This window comes from Octopus bimaculoides, chromosome 14 (genome assembly GCF_046866305.1).
Source record: "Octopus bimaculoides isolate indiv1 chromosome 14, ASM4686630v1, whole genome shotgun sequence".
In the NCBI taxonomy this organism is placed as follows: Eukaryota; Metazoa; Mollusca; class Cephalopoda; order Octopoda; family Octopodidae; genus Octopus; species Octopus bimaculoides.
Window position 1 is genome coordinate 49916331 of NC_142941.1, and position 16781 is coordinate 49933111.

General features: G+C 37.3%; 1 protein-coding gene across 1 annotated transcript in view; it reads right to left on the reverse strand.

The window, feature by feature from the left end:
- LOC106868605 (uncharacterized) overlaps window positions 1-16781 on the reverse strand; it is a 158280-nt gene that overhangs the window by 112197 nt on the left and 29302 nt on the right. The window contains exon 2 of the mRNA XM_014913947.3: window positions 13162-13289. The gene's annotated coding sequence lies outside the window, so the exon portion shown is untranslated. The remainder of the gene's footprint in view (window positions 1-13161; window positions 13290-16781) is intronic.

Here is a 16781-nt window from a genome sequence, read left to right on the forward strand (position 1 = left end):
CCGTTTGCAATGACGAGGGTTCCAGTTGATCCTGGCAATGGAACAACCTGCTCATAAAATTAAGATGCAAGTGGCTGAGCACTCCACAGACATGTGTAACCTTAATGTAGTTCCTGGGGAGATTCAGCATGACACAGAGTGTGACAAGGCTAGCTCTTTGAATTAGGGGTACAACACGTTTTGGCCAGCTGAGTGGACTGGAATAAAGTGAAATAAAGTGCCTTGCTCAAGAGCACAATGTGTTGCAGGCAAAATTGAACTCACAACCTGCTGATTATGAGTCAAATGCCCTAACCAGTAAGCCACGTGCCTTCACATGCATTCCTATATACAAGGCGAGCTGGCAGAATCGTTAGCATGCCGGGCGAAATGCTCAGCTGTATTTCGTCTGCTGTTACATTCTGAGTTCAAATTCTGCCAAGGTCGACTTTGCCTTTCATCCTTTCGGGGTCGATTAAATAAGTATCAGACTAGGGAGAAAAACAAGTGAAAAAATTGTTTTTGAATTTAGGCACAAAACCAGAAAATTTGAAGGGTGGGGCTGAGTTGAATCCATCAAGCCCTGTGCATGACTGCTACTGAATTTTATTGACCCTGAAAGGATAAAAGGCAAAGTTGACCTATGCAGGATTTGAACTCAGAAGTTTAAGGCTCAGAACAAATACTGAATAGCATTTATTTTCTGATACTCTAACAGTTCTGCCACTTCACTGTCGTAAACAAGAACCAAAATAATGACTACTTTTAGAATGTACACCACCCAAAATCTGACAAAGAAAGTTTATATTTACCATGAAAGCAGGTTATTATGTAACCAGAAAACAATTGTGAAATGCTTGTATGATGAGAAAAATAGTTAATAAAGGAGAAGAAAATAAATAATAATAGAAATAGCTTGAGAATATAAACAAAATAGAAGACTATTTACTGTTGTTCAAGGAAACCCATAACAACCTAACAATGGCTGAAGTGAGAAAGACTGGGCCAGAAAGAAAGGAGAAACAACAAGAGACATTGAGGGAAAAGTTAAAGATTAAACTAGAAATAGGCTTACAGGATGTCATGGTAAAGGAATGCCTAGAAAAGGCTCCAGTATGGGCTACAACTGAAGAAACTGAACAGGATGTATATAGATAAACAAGATAGACAAATAGAGTGTATATAGATAAACAGGGCGTATATTGATAAATGGGGTGTATATTGATAAATAGGGTGTATATAGATAGTGAACAAGGATGATTGCTTTTCAATCTTAATATATGAAAAAAACCCAGTTGTTATGATAATAATTTTTATTACATATGGAAAAATGTCAGTGTGATGCCATGTTATAGCACCCAACACACTGTGTAAAGTGGTTGGTGTTAGGAAGGGCATCCAGCTGTAGAAATCAGGCCAAAGCAAACTGGAACCTGATGCAGCTTCCAAGCTTAAGCCAGCTCTGGTCATACCATCCAGCTCATGCCAGCATGGACACAAACATTAAATGATGATGACAATCACACACACACACACACACACACACACACACACATCCTTTTAGCTTTTGAACTAACCATATCCAAAGTCCAGATCCGGCCTCTCACACTTACTCTACAATGTTAGTCTAAAAATGAATTAAATCTCACATCATCAAAGTCTTGAAACTACGAGATAATGCAGGATTAATTCAAAACATATTTCTGCAGATGCATCTGCTGCAGAATGGATATGCGCATAATCTGTGATAGCATCCCAAGACCACCATGGAATGGATGTCGGCAGCAGATGGATTTCTTCTTGGCCAGTGGAACCTGTCCTTCGATGAAACAATAGAAAAAGTATGTGCTCCAGTTTGGCCACATGATTCTTCGGTCAAAGCACAATGGTCAGGGGTGTAATTTTCACTAAGAGAACGGAATCTCATTTGACATTAGCATCTACAGCCAACTTTTCATAATAATAATAATAATAATAATAATAATAATAATAATAATAATAATAATAGTAGTAGTAGTAATAATGTTCAATTTTCTCTGGTACTATATATATTTTTTAATTATTAAAAACTGAAAATTTCAAACATATGTGAATACACACAAACACACCAAATTATACATGCTTAAATCTGAATATATACACCCATATATCTGAATATATATTTTATACATGTTACATACATACATACATACATACATACATGTATGAATGTATGTATGTATGTATGTGGATGCATGTGTGTCTCTGTGTGTGTGTGTGTGTGTGTGTGTGCATGTGTGTGTTTACATATGTGTTTTTGTCTTGAGCTAATTTTTTTAAATGTGTCAGCATTGCAGCTCCATAAACAAATGTGGTTTCCATACAAATGCCATTATCACCATCATCATCATCACCACCACCACCATCATCATCACCACCACCACCACCGCCGCCGCCGCCGCCGCCACCATCGTCTTCGTCTTCATCGTCGTCCTCATCATAATTATTGTTTCATGTTGACTCATGAAATAAAAAAAAAAGCAAGCAGCAACCGAAGGATACAGCATCGTTTTAGATCAGTTAATAACAATGTTGTAGGTGGTGGTGGTGGTGGTACGATGGTATGGGTGTAGGGGTTGGGGCGGGGAGGGGGAAATGCAGTTGGCGTAGCTTGGTGAAATATTAGGAAAAAACAAAACAAACAAAGGGTGTTAATAGAATTGTTAAATCAGCAAATTGTAAAAACAACAACAAAAACAACAACAGCAGCAGCAGCAACAACAACAACAACAACAAACATCTGAGAAAAACCATTATTTCAAAAGCCTTACATCCTGTGGAACCCCTCCCCCTCCTCCCTCGTTCCACTTATCTTCCTCTAACCACTACCACTACTGCTGCCACTACCACCACCACCACCACCACCACTGCTGCTGCGCCGCCATCACCACCACCCTCCCACCATCATCATGAACAGCAATAACTGCAGCAACTACAACAAAAGCAGCAGCAGCACCACCACCACCGCTACCACTGCCACCATAACCAACAACAGCAACAACAACAACAATTGCAGCAGCAGAAGCAGCAGCATTGGTAGCAACTACCACAGTACCACGGCGACCACGGCCACCACCACCGACACAGACAACAACAATGATTATAACAGCAGTATCTCGTTATAAAATTGTGGAATGGGTGGAGAAGATACGTTCAGCTACCGGTGTTTGTATTTGTTTATGAAGTTGGGGTGGGGTAGGGTGGATATACAAACACACACACACACACACGTGTGCATACACATCCATGTGCATACAAAGATGCCGAATGCATAAACCGATACATGTACGGAGTGTACACACCCAAACATAACTACTTGAAAATAAATGCGTACGCAAACACACATGTAGAAGAAAACATGTACATACATATACTCACATATACACACATGCAAGCACTTGCACACAAAAACACACACACATGCACACAAGCATGCACGAATGAAAAAACATGTGTATATACAACATGTATGTGTACATACATACACACATATGCACATGTATATTAAAATAATGGAGATACAAATGCGGAAATATATATGCTTGCATATGCACATAGACATGTGTATACTAACATAAACATATGCACACATATGAGGCAGATGCACATACATATATATATATATATATATATATATATACATACAGGCAAGGGACTTATACATGGGTATACGCAAATAGGTGCATGTGCATTTATATGTAAACACATGACTACATGTACATACACACACATACATACTCACACACACACACACAAATAAACATGCATACACACATGGGCATTATATACACACACACACACACACACAAACACATGCATCCGCTTGTAGGGATTAAAATGATCATAATAATAATAATAATAACAATAATAATACTACTTTCTACTGAAATTGTTGGGAAGGGGGCCACTCGATTATATATTGACCCTAGTGTTTCACTGGTACTTAATTTATCGACCCTGAAAGAATAAAAGGCAAAGTCGACCTCGGCAGAATTTGAACTCAGAACATAGCGGCAGACGAAATACCGCTAAGCATTTCGCCCGGCGTGCTCACGATTCTGCCAGCTTACTGCCTTAATAATGATAATAATAATAATAATAATAGTAATACTTTCTCTGCAAGTAGAATTAAGAATGTAAACATGGTAAACACATACACAGAAATATATAGACAAGCATACACGCATACATGCACACACACACACGCATATACACACACACAAACATAGAATTATAAAGTCACACACCCATGTAATTAGGAAGGAAGAGAATCTTGGTAAACATGATGCATTGTCAATATAAAGGCATTTTAGAACAATTTGAGTGTGTGTGTGTGTGTGGGGGGGGGGGCTTATGTCTGTATGCATGTGTATGTATGCATGTGTGTGAATGTATGTATGTGTATATATACATACACACACACACACACACACATATATATATATATATATATATACGGAGAAAACAAGGAGAAAAACACGGAGAAATATATATATATATATATATATATATATATATATATACATATATATATATATATATATACAAACATACATATGTGTGTGTGTGCATGTATATATATGTACATGTGCATGTGTGTATATATATATATATATATATATATATATATATATATATCAATGTATGTATATGAATCATCGTCATCGTTCGATGTCTGTTTTCCATGCTGGCATGGGTTGGACAGTTCGACTGGGGTCTGGGAAGCCAGGAGGCTGCACCAGGCCTCAATCTGATCTGGCAGTGTTTTTACAGCTGGATGCCCTTCCTAACACCAACCACTCTGAGAGGGTAGTGGATGCTTTTTACTTTCCCCCAGTACATGGGCCAGAGGAGCTGGCATCGATGGTGCTTTTTATGTGCCACCGGTACGAAAGCCAGTCAAAGTGACACTGACATCGGCCATGTTCGGATGGTGCTTTTTACATGCTACCGGCACGGGGATCACAACTACAATTTCCACTTGATTTGATTTTGATATTGCTGATGTTGATGTACTTGACTCATTAGGTCTCCTCAAGCACGGCATGTCACCCTACAATCCAAGGTACTTTTGAGTGGGCTGGTTATGCGACACTAATGTAGGTTACAGCTGTGAACTCACTTTATTTGCCTGGTCTTCTCAGTCACAGCATACCTCCAGAGTTCAGCTCAGCTTAATTTTGTTCAGCTCAACTTGGGTCTGCTTGGTGAAATTCCGTATCGTTCAACTGAGCATGCCTTGATTTGTCTCAGCTTAATCTAACTTAACGCTAATTGGTAGAGCTTGGATTGGTAGTGCTCAGTTCTGCTTGACTCAGCTTGACAAGGTCAGCACTTCTTGGGCAGAACTTAGCTTGGTTCTACTCAGCTCAGCTTAGCTCAGTTTCACCTGCTCAGTTCGCTCTGCCTTGGTTTCGTTGTTTACTTTGATTCCCCTCATCTCATCTCATCTCATCTTAACTTCACTTGGTTTCTTCCCCTCAGTTCATCTCACTCAGCTTCCCCAATCACACTCATCGTTGTCCATTATTTTTCCCTCTTGATACAGCCGCCATCATAATGATCAATGACTCATTTCACCTATAATTAAACATCTCTCTCCTAATTAATATTACTGAAGATTAATATTTCTCATTCATTCATTCAGTTATTTTTGCTTACTCTCTTTCCATCCCTTTATCCATCCAACCCATTATTATTATTATTATTATTATTATTATTATTATTAATCTACTTTAGTAACCAAAAATAATAAGCATTGCAGACTTCTTTTTCTTTTGAACAACAAATAAATTGCTTAACCACCTTCCCTTTTCTTTTCCTTCTGTATATTTCCATTATTATTATTATTAATATCATTATTGTTATTATTATTATTATTATTATTATTATTATTATTATTATTATTATTATTATTATTATTATTATTATTATTTGGTGGTGAGTTGGCAGAACTGTTAGCACACCAGACTTTTTAACAGATTTTGTCTGTCTTTATGTTCTAAGTTCAAATTCTGTCGAGGCTGACTTTGCCTCTCATCCTTTCAGGGTCAATAAAATAAGTACCAGTCGAATAATAAGGGGGGGGGGATCGATGTAATCGACTGATCCCCTCCCCCCAAAACTGCTGCCCTTGTGGCAAAATTTGAAACCATTATTATTATTGTTGTTGCTGTTGTTGTTGGGCCAGACGTAATGTAAAAGTGATGTACAATGGATAAAACCAGTAAAATTACAGACATAATATATTCAGTGTTGCATGGTTGTTATTTCTAGCACATCAACTAGCTACTTAGTGCCACTCTCCATTGTGTGGGTTGAATAAGTACAACTTAATCATGTCTTGCAGCTAATTCAACTCAGGAAGTTCTTCTTATATTTGGGGTCAGCTCTAATGTTTTGACTGCAACTGGGAGCTGGTGAGGGCTTAAAACAAGAAGATAACAAATCATCATTGTCATCATCCCCCCCCCCCCGGACATTATCAGTATTATCATAACAATCCCCATCACCACCACCACCACCACCACCACCACCACCACCACCACCACCACCACCACCACCACCACCACCGCCACCACCACCACTGCCACCACCACCACCGCCACCACCATCATTGCTCTCCTCCTCCTCTTCATAGTCATCAATGTCATATCATCATTACCATTGCCATCATCATTAGCGTCATCATCGTCATCATCATCATCGTCATCATCATCGTCATCGTCATCATCATCGTCATCATTGTAATCATCATCATCATCACTCACACCACCATCATTTTTCATCATCATCATCACAATGATCATTATCATCATCAGTGTTTTCACCACCACCACCACCACCACCACCGCCACCACCACCGCCGCCACCACCACCATATATAATGATGAGGATAATGACAATAATAACAAGGATTGGTGTTATTATGAGGAGTCATCTCACCATCATCATCATCATCATCATCATCATTACTGTCAATATTTTCATTTGTTGTTGTTGTTGTCATTGTCGTCATCATCATAATCATCATCACCATCTTTGTTTCTGTTGTCATTGTTGTCATCATCATCAACATGACCACAACCACCACCACCACCACCATATTCTTCGTAAGCCTGGTACTTATTCTGTTGGTCTCTTTCGCTGAACCGCTAAGTTATGGGGATGTAAACACACCAGCATTGGTTGTCAAGCGATGTTGGGGGGGGGGGGACAAACACAGACACACAATGATATACACATACATATATATATATATATATATACACACACAATGGGCTTCTTTCAGTTTCTGTCTACCAAATCCACTCGCAAGGCTTTGGCTGGCCTAAGGCTATAGTAGAAGACACTTGCCCAAGGTACCACGCAGTAGGACTGAACCTGGAACCATTTGGTTGGGAAGCAAGCTTCTTACCACACAGCCACTCCTGCACCTATCTCGACTTTCTTTTAATTTAAAAAACAAAAAAATTTGCTACACATCTTACATTCTGCACATATCTTGCCTTCCTCAGATGTATGTGTGTGTGTGTGTGTGTGTGTGTGTGTCTGCCTCCCCCCCACTTCATTTTTCTGGAAGATCAGCCTTTTATCTTCCTCTCCATCTTTCATTATTTTCTGTTGATTTTAAAAAGAAAAATCTATTTTCATTAGTCCTTATCTTGCTTTCATTCCCAGACAGCTTTGTCTCTCCTCCCAGACTCTTCTTACAGCTACAAATATCAGCAAACGGCTTTTTCCTTTTCCTTCTTCTTTTTTTTCCCCAGTGTTTCTCTTTGCATCTATCACTTCCTTTCTTCTGCTTCTAAAACAATTGATATTTTGCCTGCAACCCTGAGGCATTTATTCACACATGCCTTAGTATAAATACAATCTTTGCCAAAACCGAACAACTAAAATCATTTGTCTAAACACTGACGACCCTCTGACTTCAAACTCCCATTCTCTCTCTTTCGGCGCCATGTCCAAAATGTAGGAAACAGGCGATCATGTCCAGTCACAATTCTCTGTTCTTTGTTTTCTGTAACAGTTCCACTTCCTGATGTTCAATGCCTCTTTTCTTCCAACCAATTCACCAAGCTTCACCTCCATACCATCCTTCTCTTTCCTCTGTTTCTTTTCCTTTCAATCTTTTCCGGTCGTTGCTAAATTCTTCAAGTCCTCTTTCCTCATCACATGATCAAGAAATCTCAATTGCTTGGCCCTTATCTCACGAAGCAGTTTCCTATCTGCTGCATTCCAGGTCATGACTTCTTCATCAGACCCCTTATCTCTCCATGCTACCCTCAATATTTTCCCCAAGGACCACATTTCACAGCTCTTCAAGCACCTCATTTTTGATGTTATAGACCATTCCTCACTTCTAGACATTAACACAGAGTAGACACAGTATTTCAACACACAGGTCTTGGTCTTGATGTTTAAGGTACCGTTTCTCAAGACATTATTCAATTTTGCCAGCATGATTCATCTTTTGATCTCCTTCACAGGATCTTGATATTAGGGTTTGATTTCCAGACTGAGCAGTGCATTGTGTTCTTCATTTCAGTGTTGCCCCAGTTCACTCAGCTGTAAATGGGTCACTCCCTGCAATGGAATAGCCTTCTGATCAAGGGCAATGTCGGTCCGCTCGCCTAACCAGGAAGGTGGCATTGTTTGAAAGTTAAAATGATGCAAAGCGCATTGTCACCAGCAATGTATAACAGCGTCCGAAAGCCTGGTCAATCAAGTGATATATGTGTGTGTGTGTGTGTGTGTGTGTGTGTGTGTGTGTGTGTGTGTGTGTGTGTGTGTATGTGTGTGTGTGTGTGTGTGTAAGTATGTTTGTACAGGGTGTGGTGAATAAATTGTCGTCTAATCTACGCAAAAATGAAAATAACTCTGACATCTCATTTTGATAGATATTTACCAAAATTACATAAAAATATCTTGAAATACTAAAGAGTAAATTCATTCAGTAGAATCGCCATTGGCTTCAAGCAATACACATGTGCAGAATTAAAAATATAATATGGCGACAATTTACCCATTGCACCTCAAACATCTGGCCACCTAACTCCCCAGACTGCGACCCCCTTGATTATTATGTTTGGGGTGCAGTTGAGCAAGAGACCAACAAAACTCCTCGTAACACCAAAGATGAACTGAAGGCAAGGATTATGGCAGCATTCACCAACTTAAACAAGGAGACTGTCCAGAAGAGTTGCAGGAGATCCTGAAGTCAACTGGAGGCCATGGTTGGAACCAATGGCGATTTTATTGAATAAATTTACTCTTTTGGATTTCAAGATATTTTTATGTAATTTTGGTAAATATATCTGTTAAAACGAGATGTCAGTATTATTTTCATATTTGTGTAATTTAGACGACAGTTTATTCATTGCACCCTGTATGTATATGCATACAATGGGCTTCTTTCAAATCCACTCACAAAAACTTTGGTCAGACTGGGGCTGTAATAAAAGATGGTTGCTCAAGGTGTTGGGACTGAACTCAAAACCACATGGTTGGGAAACAAGCTTCTTAACTCAGCAGAGACTATGCAGAGTTGATGGAATTAACCCTGTATGAAGCATGACGCTTGCTGCATGGATCCCTAGTGGACCGAAAGTGAAAGTAGGCTCTGTCAGAACCTTAACTAAATATGCAGAGTGACAAAAGTAAATATTGCCATGTGATTAATTCCCAAACATGTGATCGCTTCTGCTACTTAATTATTTTCTTTACTGAATAAATAATAATTATGTAATCTGTCTTGGAGCACATGTGTGCCTATGTATATGTACGTATCTGTGCCTGTGTGTATGTAAGTAAATCTATGTATACATGAGTATATCTAATATATGTATATGTGCGTGTACATATGTATAAATATATGTACATATATACATACACACATATATATATATGCATATATACACACACATACACACACATACACACACATACACTCACATACTTATGGTGTGTTATTAAGAGTAGGATAAAAGACAATTATTTTAGCAATGGCTCAAGTGACCTGCTTCTCAAAAAAGGTTACCCCCCCCCCCCTAGCCTGGTCTAAACACTATTTTCATAATGACAAAGCCATTTTACTAAATTTGGCATCAGTTCCCAAAATTAATTGAAACAAAAGCAGAATATTTTAAGAGAAATGTGATTAACGAAGTGGTTAATTGTTGAAGATTTTGTACTTTTGTACTGGAAACATTTACAAGAAGTTATTACCATGCGGAAGGGGTCTGTGAGTGCAATAAATAATATTGTTGGTGAAGAGGAAATTGAAATGGTAAGACGGAAGTAAGAGAGAGAGAGAGAGAGAGAGAGAGGGGGGGAGGGAGAGAGGGGAGAGAGAGAGGGGGGGAGAGAGGGGGGAGAGAGAGAGAAAGAAAGTGGTTAAAAAATAAGGAAAAAAAGAAAAAGAGAGAAAACATAAGGGAGAGAAAAAAATGGTGATGATGATGGTTAATGAAAGATTATTTGATTGAAATTTACTGATATTTATTGCCTTGGCACATCACCACCATCTTATGGTCTCTCACACTCTCTCTCTCTCTCTGTCTCTCTCCCCACCCAACTGCAGTAACCATGTATCTCCTCTGCAGCAAGACACTCCTTTCATCACCACCACCACCACCACCACGATGAAAACGATGGTGATGGTGATGATGATGATGATGATGATGATGGTGGTGGTGGTGGTGGTGATGATGATGGTGGTGATGATGATGATGGTGGTGATGATGATGATGATGATGGTGGTGGTGATGATGATGATGATGATGATGATGATGATGAAAACGATGGTGATGATGATGATGATGATGACGGCAATTGACCCAGTATATCAGACACCTTCAGTAAAAAAAAGATTTTAAATAAAAGAAACAACTTTCTAACAACCGAACTCCTGAATATCCAAGGGGAAAAAAAGGAAACAGGTCGCAAAGGGTTTAATTGTGCGTTTGTATCTGGTTTATTCAAATCTATAAACGATCAATATTTTTTAATGTTTCCAATCAACTTGTATCGATCCATTTACTGCTCATATTTGAAAGAGGCTGGTTTGGTTCCGTTCTTACTTTAAAATACATTAGTAACAGACAGGTATTCAAAAGACACACCTGATTGAAGTCATTGGGTTTAATATTTTGATATTAAAAACCAACATCAAAAGATTTGTTATCATGAAATGAATAGTTGTGATCAAGGGAATATTTTCAACAGACATAACGAACATAATTACAGAAAGCCATCTTTAATACAATTTTTGGGGTTTTTCTGAATTGGGGTCACTAGGTTAATTGATATTGGAAGAGTACAGAAACTTTAAGTTAGGGAGTATCATGAAGATTTTTTTTTCTGTGAATAATGGTGCAGGCGTGTAAGGCGGCAAGCTGGTAGAAATGTTAGTACATCGGGCGAAATGCTTAGTGGTATTTCGTCTGTCTTTATGTTCTGAGTTCAAATTCTGCCGAGGTTGACTTTGCCTTTCATCCTTTCGAACTGCACTCTTCAAAACTTGCACTAAGAATACAGACAAGGTAAAATTACTACCTGCTTTTACAGCAAGTTGATGCAGGGAGCTTATCCCATCCCCCTCTGACTTTTAGTTCATGTGATTGAAAAAAAACGCGTTATTTATGGGTTGACCCAATATATATGTGAATAATATGACATGAAGATGGCAAATACTAGGCTTTAAAAGCAAATCACAACATTTGTTTCTGCACCTGACACCAGCTTTAAGTTGCTGACTTCACTTTTAAATATCATTAATTATAATTATACTTTAGAATAACGATGTGAATAAATATGATTCAGTAACAGCTGCTGTGTTGGTGTTATCCCAGGTGGAATGCGATCAAGTGCTTGATCACAAACAACACACAGCTGAATAATATTTATTCACATAATTTATTCTAAAGAATATTTATATTTAATGAAGTAACAGACTGAGGAAAAGAACTCCTTCAAAGGGGTGTGTTAAACATCCAATTCACTGATACGTCAGGATTTTGTCTTTCTGAACTCATTCACCCTGAAGTGACTTGTATATAATTGAACTGTGATTTATGTCTATCAAAAAAGAATATAAGTCAAAACAATTTGTTGGCCTTTTATGGTTTTTATAATTATTTATATAGTATTATGTTACATTATATATTATATTCATAGTATTTAATGTAATATTGTAATATACATCAAAAGTGAAGTCAGCAACTTAAATATATAATATTCAAATATATAATATTCAAATATATAATATTCAACCAAATTCAACGACTGGCACCCATGCCAACCTTTCCTTCATTGGAACCTAAACTCTGCTTGTGAAGACCTGTTGGGGCTAGTGAAATCGAAATCGTAATTGAACCAAATTCGATGACTGGCACCTTAGCACATCATGGCATCGGATGTGGCTTTTTAAACCAGACAATGTTTTGAAAAGACACCCACATAGATTGCACCTCAGATTTGGACCACCAAGAGCTGCAAATAAGTTTAGTTTTGGTCTTTGTGGATCTTAAAATGTCTTTTGAGGCCTCTGTTAGATTTGCAAACCTTCTGGCATACATTGCACAGACATATATATATATATATACAATATATACACCACACACACACACACAAATATACACAATTACAAAAGAGCTACAAATAGTTTCATGCTTTAAGATACATTAAATTGGCAGATATATTTATATATGACATGCAATGTACCTTCAATCAATTTTTGAGGCTCTGTTCATAATGTTTGATGTATTTAAAAAATCAAGGAGCAAGTTTATGAGAAAACATGATAAAAAAAAAGCAAGGAGAAAAAATACATCAGTAATATATATATATATATATATATATATATATACACACAATATAGACCCCAGTAAAGATAAATCTCTAGCACTGATGCTTTGGTGAAATTTGAACCAAGATTCTACAAGAAAACTGCAAAGACTCCTTGTCAGACAATATTATGTGCATGTTTTGGCGCACATTTTGCCATTCTGTGAAGAATTAGCCACAGAGAAATATCCATTAACTGAAGAACTGCAAAAAATAAAAAAGAACAAGAAAAAAAAAACATGCAAAACAAATAACAACAAAAAAAAAATAATAAAGAATTTTGTCAGAACTCACCCTATAGAGATGTTGAGAAGTAATATTCTCCAGAGGTAAACATTAATGTCCACAAGAGTACCGTCCGTGATTCCTCACTTGGTGAGAATTTCGATGATCTAATATTCCATGAAATGGTTGGTAAAAACCTGTAATTAAAAACAAGCATAGATATTAATATACATATATATATATATATATATATATATATATATATATATATATATATATATATATATATATATATAGGTAGATGTAAACATGCCTCTTAAACATCCATCCGCCTACACACCTACCTACCCACCTACTTACCTACCTACCCACCTACATACATACCTATCAGTCATCCTGTCTACCTGTCTGTCTATTTATCTATTTACCATCTCTCTCTATCTCTAACTATCCAGCTGGTTACAATTGTATCTATGTATCTGTCTGTCTATCTATCTATCCATCTGCCTATCTTTCTATCAAACAAGCTTGCTTTCTTTCTTATTACTTTTTTCTACCTCCTTCTCTCCCTTTCTCTTTTGGTTTCTCTCCCTATATTTATATGTGCGTGCATGTATGTATACATATATGTATACATGCATGTATACATGTATGTTTGTATACAAACACACACACACACACACACACACACACACACACACATGTGAGTGGAAGGAGCTTTCGAAATTTCCCTTTCTAAAGGGTATTGCGAAAGGCCTGGCTGGAGACCCAACCTTCCAAGGTCTCTTACAGGGCTTAGAAAAACTGAAGGACCGCTGCATTAATTATATGAATGTCTGAGAGGGGAATATGTTGCATAACATCATAATTAACTGATCCTTCTGTATCTTCTTTTACCCAAAGCCAGGAACTTTTTCAGCATCTCATCGTACATATATATTTATATCTATACACACACACAAATTTATATGTGTGTGTGTGTGTTTGTCCCCCACACACTGTCACATACTGTTTGACAACTATTGTTGCTTTGTTCATGTCCTTGTGACTTAGCAGTTCAGTTAAAAGCGACCAATGGAATAAGGGTCAAACTTTCAAAGCAGTGCTCCAGCATGGCTGCAGTCCAATAATTGAAACATGCAGACGATAAAAGACACACACACACACACACACACACACACACACATGTTTATTAGGTAAGAGCGAACAGACATAATGCAAAGCTTCAATAAATATACTAAGACCCCCCATGTGCTCAGATTACAAACGGCTGATCCTATTTAGTGAGATCCTTATCACTACTTTGCCAATTACAGTGAAGTCTATACTTTGCTGATGAGGTTTAACAAGAGACAAACATGCTTAGGGTTGTCTTTCCATACTTGACAAATTATAGAAAGACATTATTAGTCATTCAGTTTAGTATATTTCCTCTCCTTGGCGCATAAGTGTTTTTAATTAGATATTTGATGCTCAGCTCTAAATGTGTTCATTACCACTTAACTGTTTATCAGGTAATTTTCAAGTAGATCACATCGGAGAAACCATTTTTAATTTATACATATCTCTTTACACACATCTCACTACCTACACACTTACACATTGAATTACATGTATACACATATGCCTATACACATATACCTATACGTACATACATACATACATACATACATACATACATACATACATACATACATACATACATATATATGTCGTCTAAATTACATAAAAATGAAAATAACACTGACATCTCATTTTAACAGATATATTTACCAAAATTACATAAAAATATTTTGAAATACTGAAGAGTAAATTTATTCAATAAAATCGCCATTGGCTTCAACCACAGCCTCCAGACAACTTTGGAATCTCCTGCAACTCTTCTGGATAGTCTCCTTGTTTAAGTTGGTGAATGCTGCCATAATCCTTGCTTTCAATTCACCTTTGGTGTTACAAGGAGTTTCGTTGGTCTCTTGCTCAACTGCACTTCACAAATAATAATCAAGGGGGTTGCGGTCTGGGGAGTTAGGTGGTTCAGATGTTAGGGATGATGTGGTTGCAGAAATTGTCTGACAGCCATGACTGGGTTCTCCTGCTTGTGTGGCAGGGTGCAGAGTCCTGTTGCCAGACACAGGGCCTTCCAGCAGCCACCCTCTTGACCTCCAGGTACTTGATGTAGGCCTTTGTGCGCCGTGTAGGAACATGAATGGAGGTATATCATGGCCATCACTAGGGATCGTTCCAAACACCATGATGTTGACTGGATGTTTGATTTGTATCACTCTTGGTACATGTTTTGGAGACATGGCAAGTCAACGGTTGTCCTGTGAGTTCACCAACTGATCCTGGCAGAAATATTTTACATCTAAAAAAAATCAAAGCATGTTCGGTTGGAGGGGATGCTCGAGTTTGATCAAAAGTTTAGTAGAGTGGTCTTTTGTTTTGTCTTTGATTTATTGGGATAAACCCCAGGACTTATTCTTTGTAAGCCACTAGGCTTACAAAGAGGACGGGGACGTAAACACCCTGACAAGTGATGTGGTGGAGGGACAAACACAGACACACAAATACATATATATATATATATGTGTATATATATATATATACATGTGTATATATATATATATATACGTACTATGCATGTGTTTGCGTTGTCATCTCATACACACACACAAATGCAGACACACACAAAAACATATGTGCACGTGCACACACACACACACACACACACACACACACACACACACACACACACACACACACACACACACACACACACACACACTCAAATACGCACACGCTCACACCATATTTCTAATAAACCAATTTTAAAGCTGGAAAGATAAAAGGAAACCTCAACCTATCTCATCTTTCATTCGGACAGACATAATGGATCCAAGACGACTCCATCATCCGAAGTTTTCCTGCTTTTCAAGGAAGTAAGGGTATGATTTCAGGGGCAATTGGTTGCTTATTCTAGCAAGTCTATTAACCACACACTTTCTCTCTCCCTCCTCTGTCGGCTCGTTTTGGCTTGAGTTGTCGATAAATATATCAGCCATTTCCACTGATACAAACAGACAAACTGTTGCAGAACAGCCACTGTTAGCTGGACTTAGTTAACACTATATTAAACAAAGACATTGATTACCAATATCAGCGCCATTTATGTATAAACTCCCTACTATAGCTGTCTTATAAGGATTTTATGCTACACTGAACAAACATACATGTAAGCATTCTTACACACACCTATACATTTACTCACATACACATATGCATACATGTATATAAATCAAAAATATATATATGTATATATATACTCATATTAGTATACATGTGTGTGTATATATGGTTATATATATATAAGCACACACATATATATACACATATATAGTATATACTTGCATGCACACACACACACACATATATTTATATATATATACATATGTATGTATGTATTATATATATATATATGTATATATATATATATATATATATATATATATATATATTTACACACATACACACACATATCTATATGTATATATATGTATATTAATAATGCCATAAGAGCTCTTAAATGCACATTACAAGGTTTTTACCCAAATATATTAAATATATATAAATACATATATACATATGTATATATATATATATACATATATATATATATATATATATATATA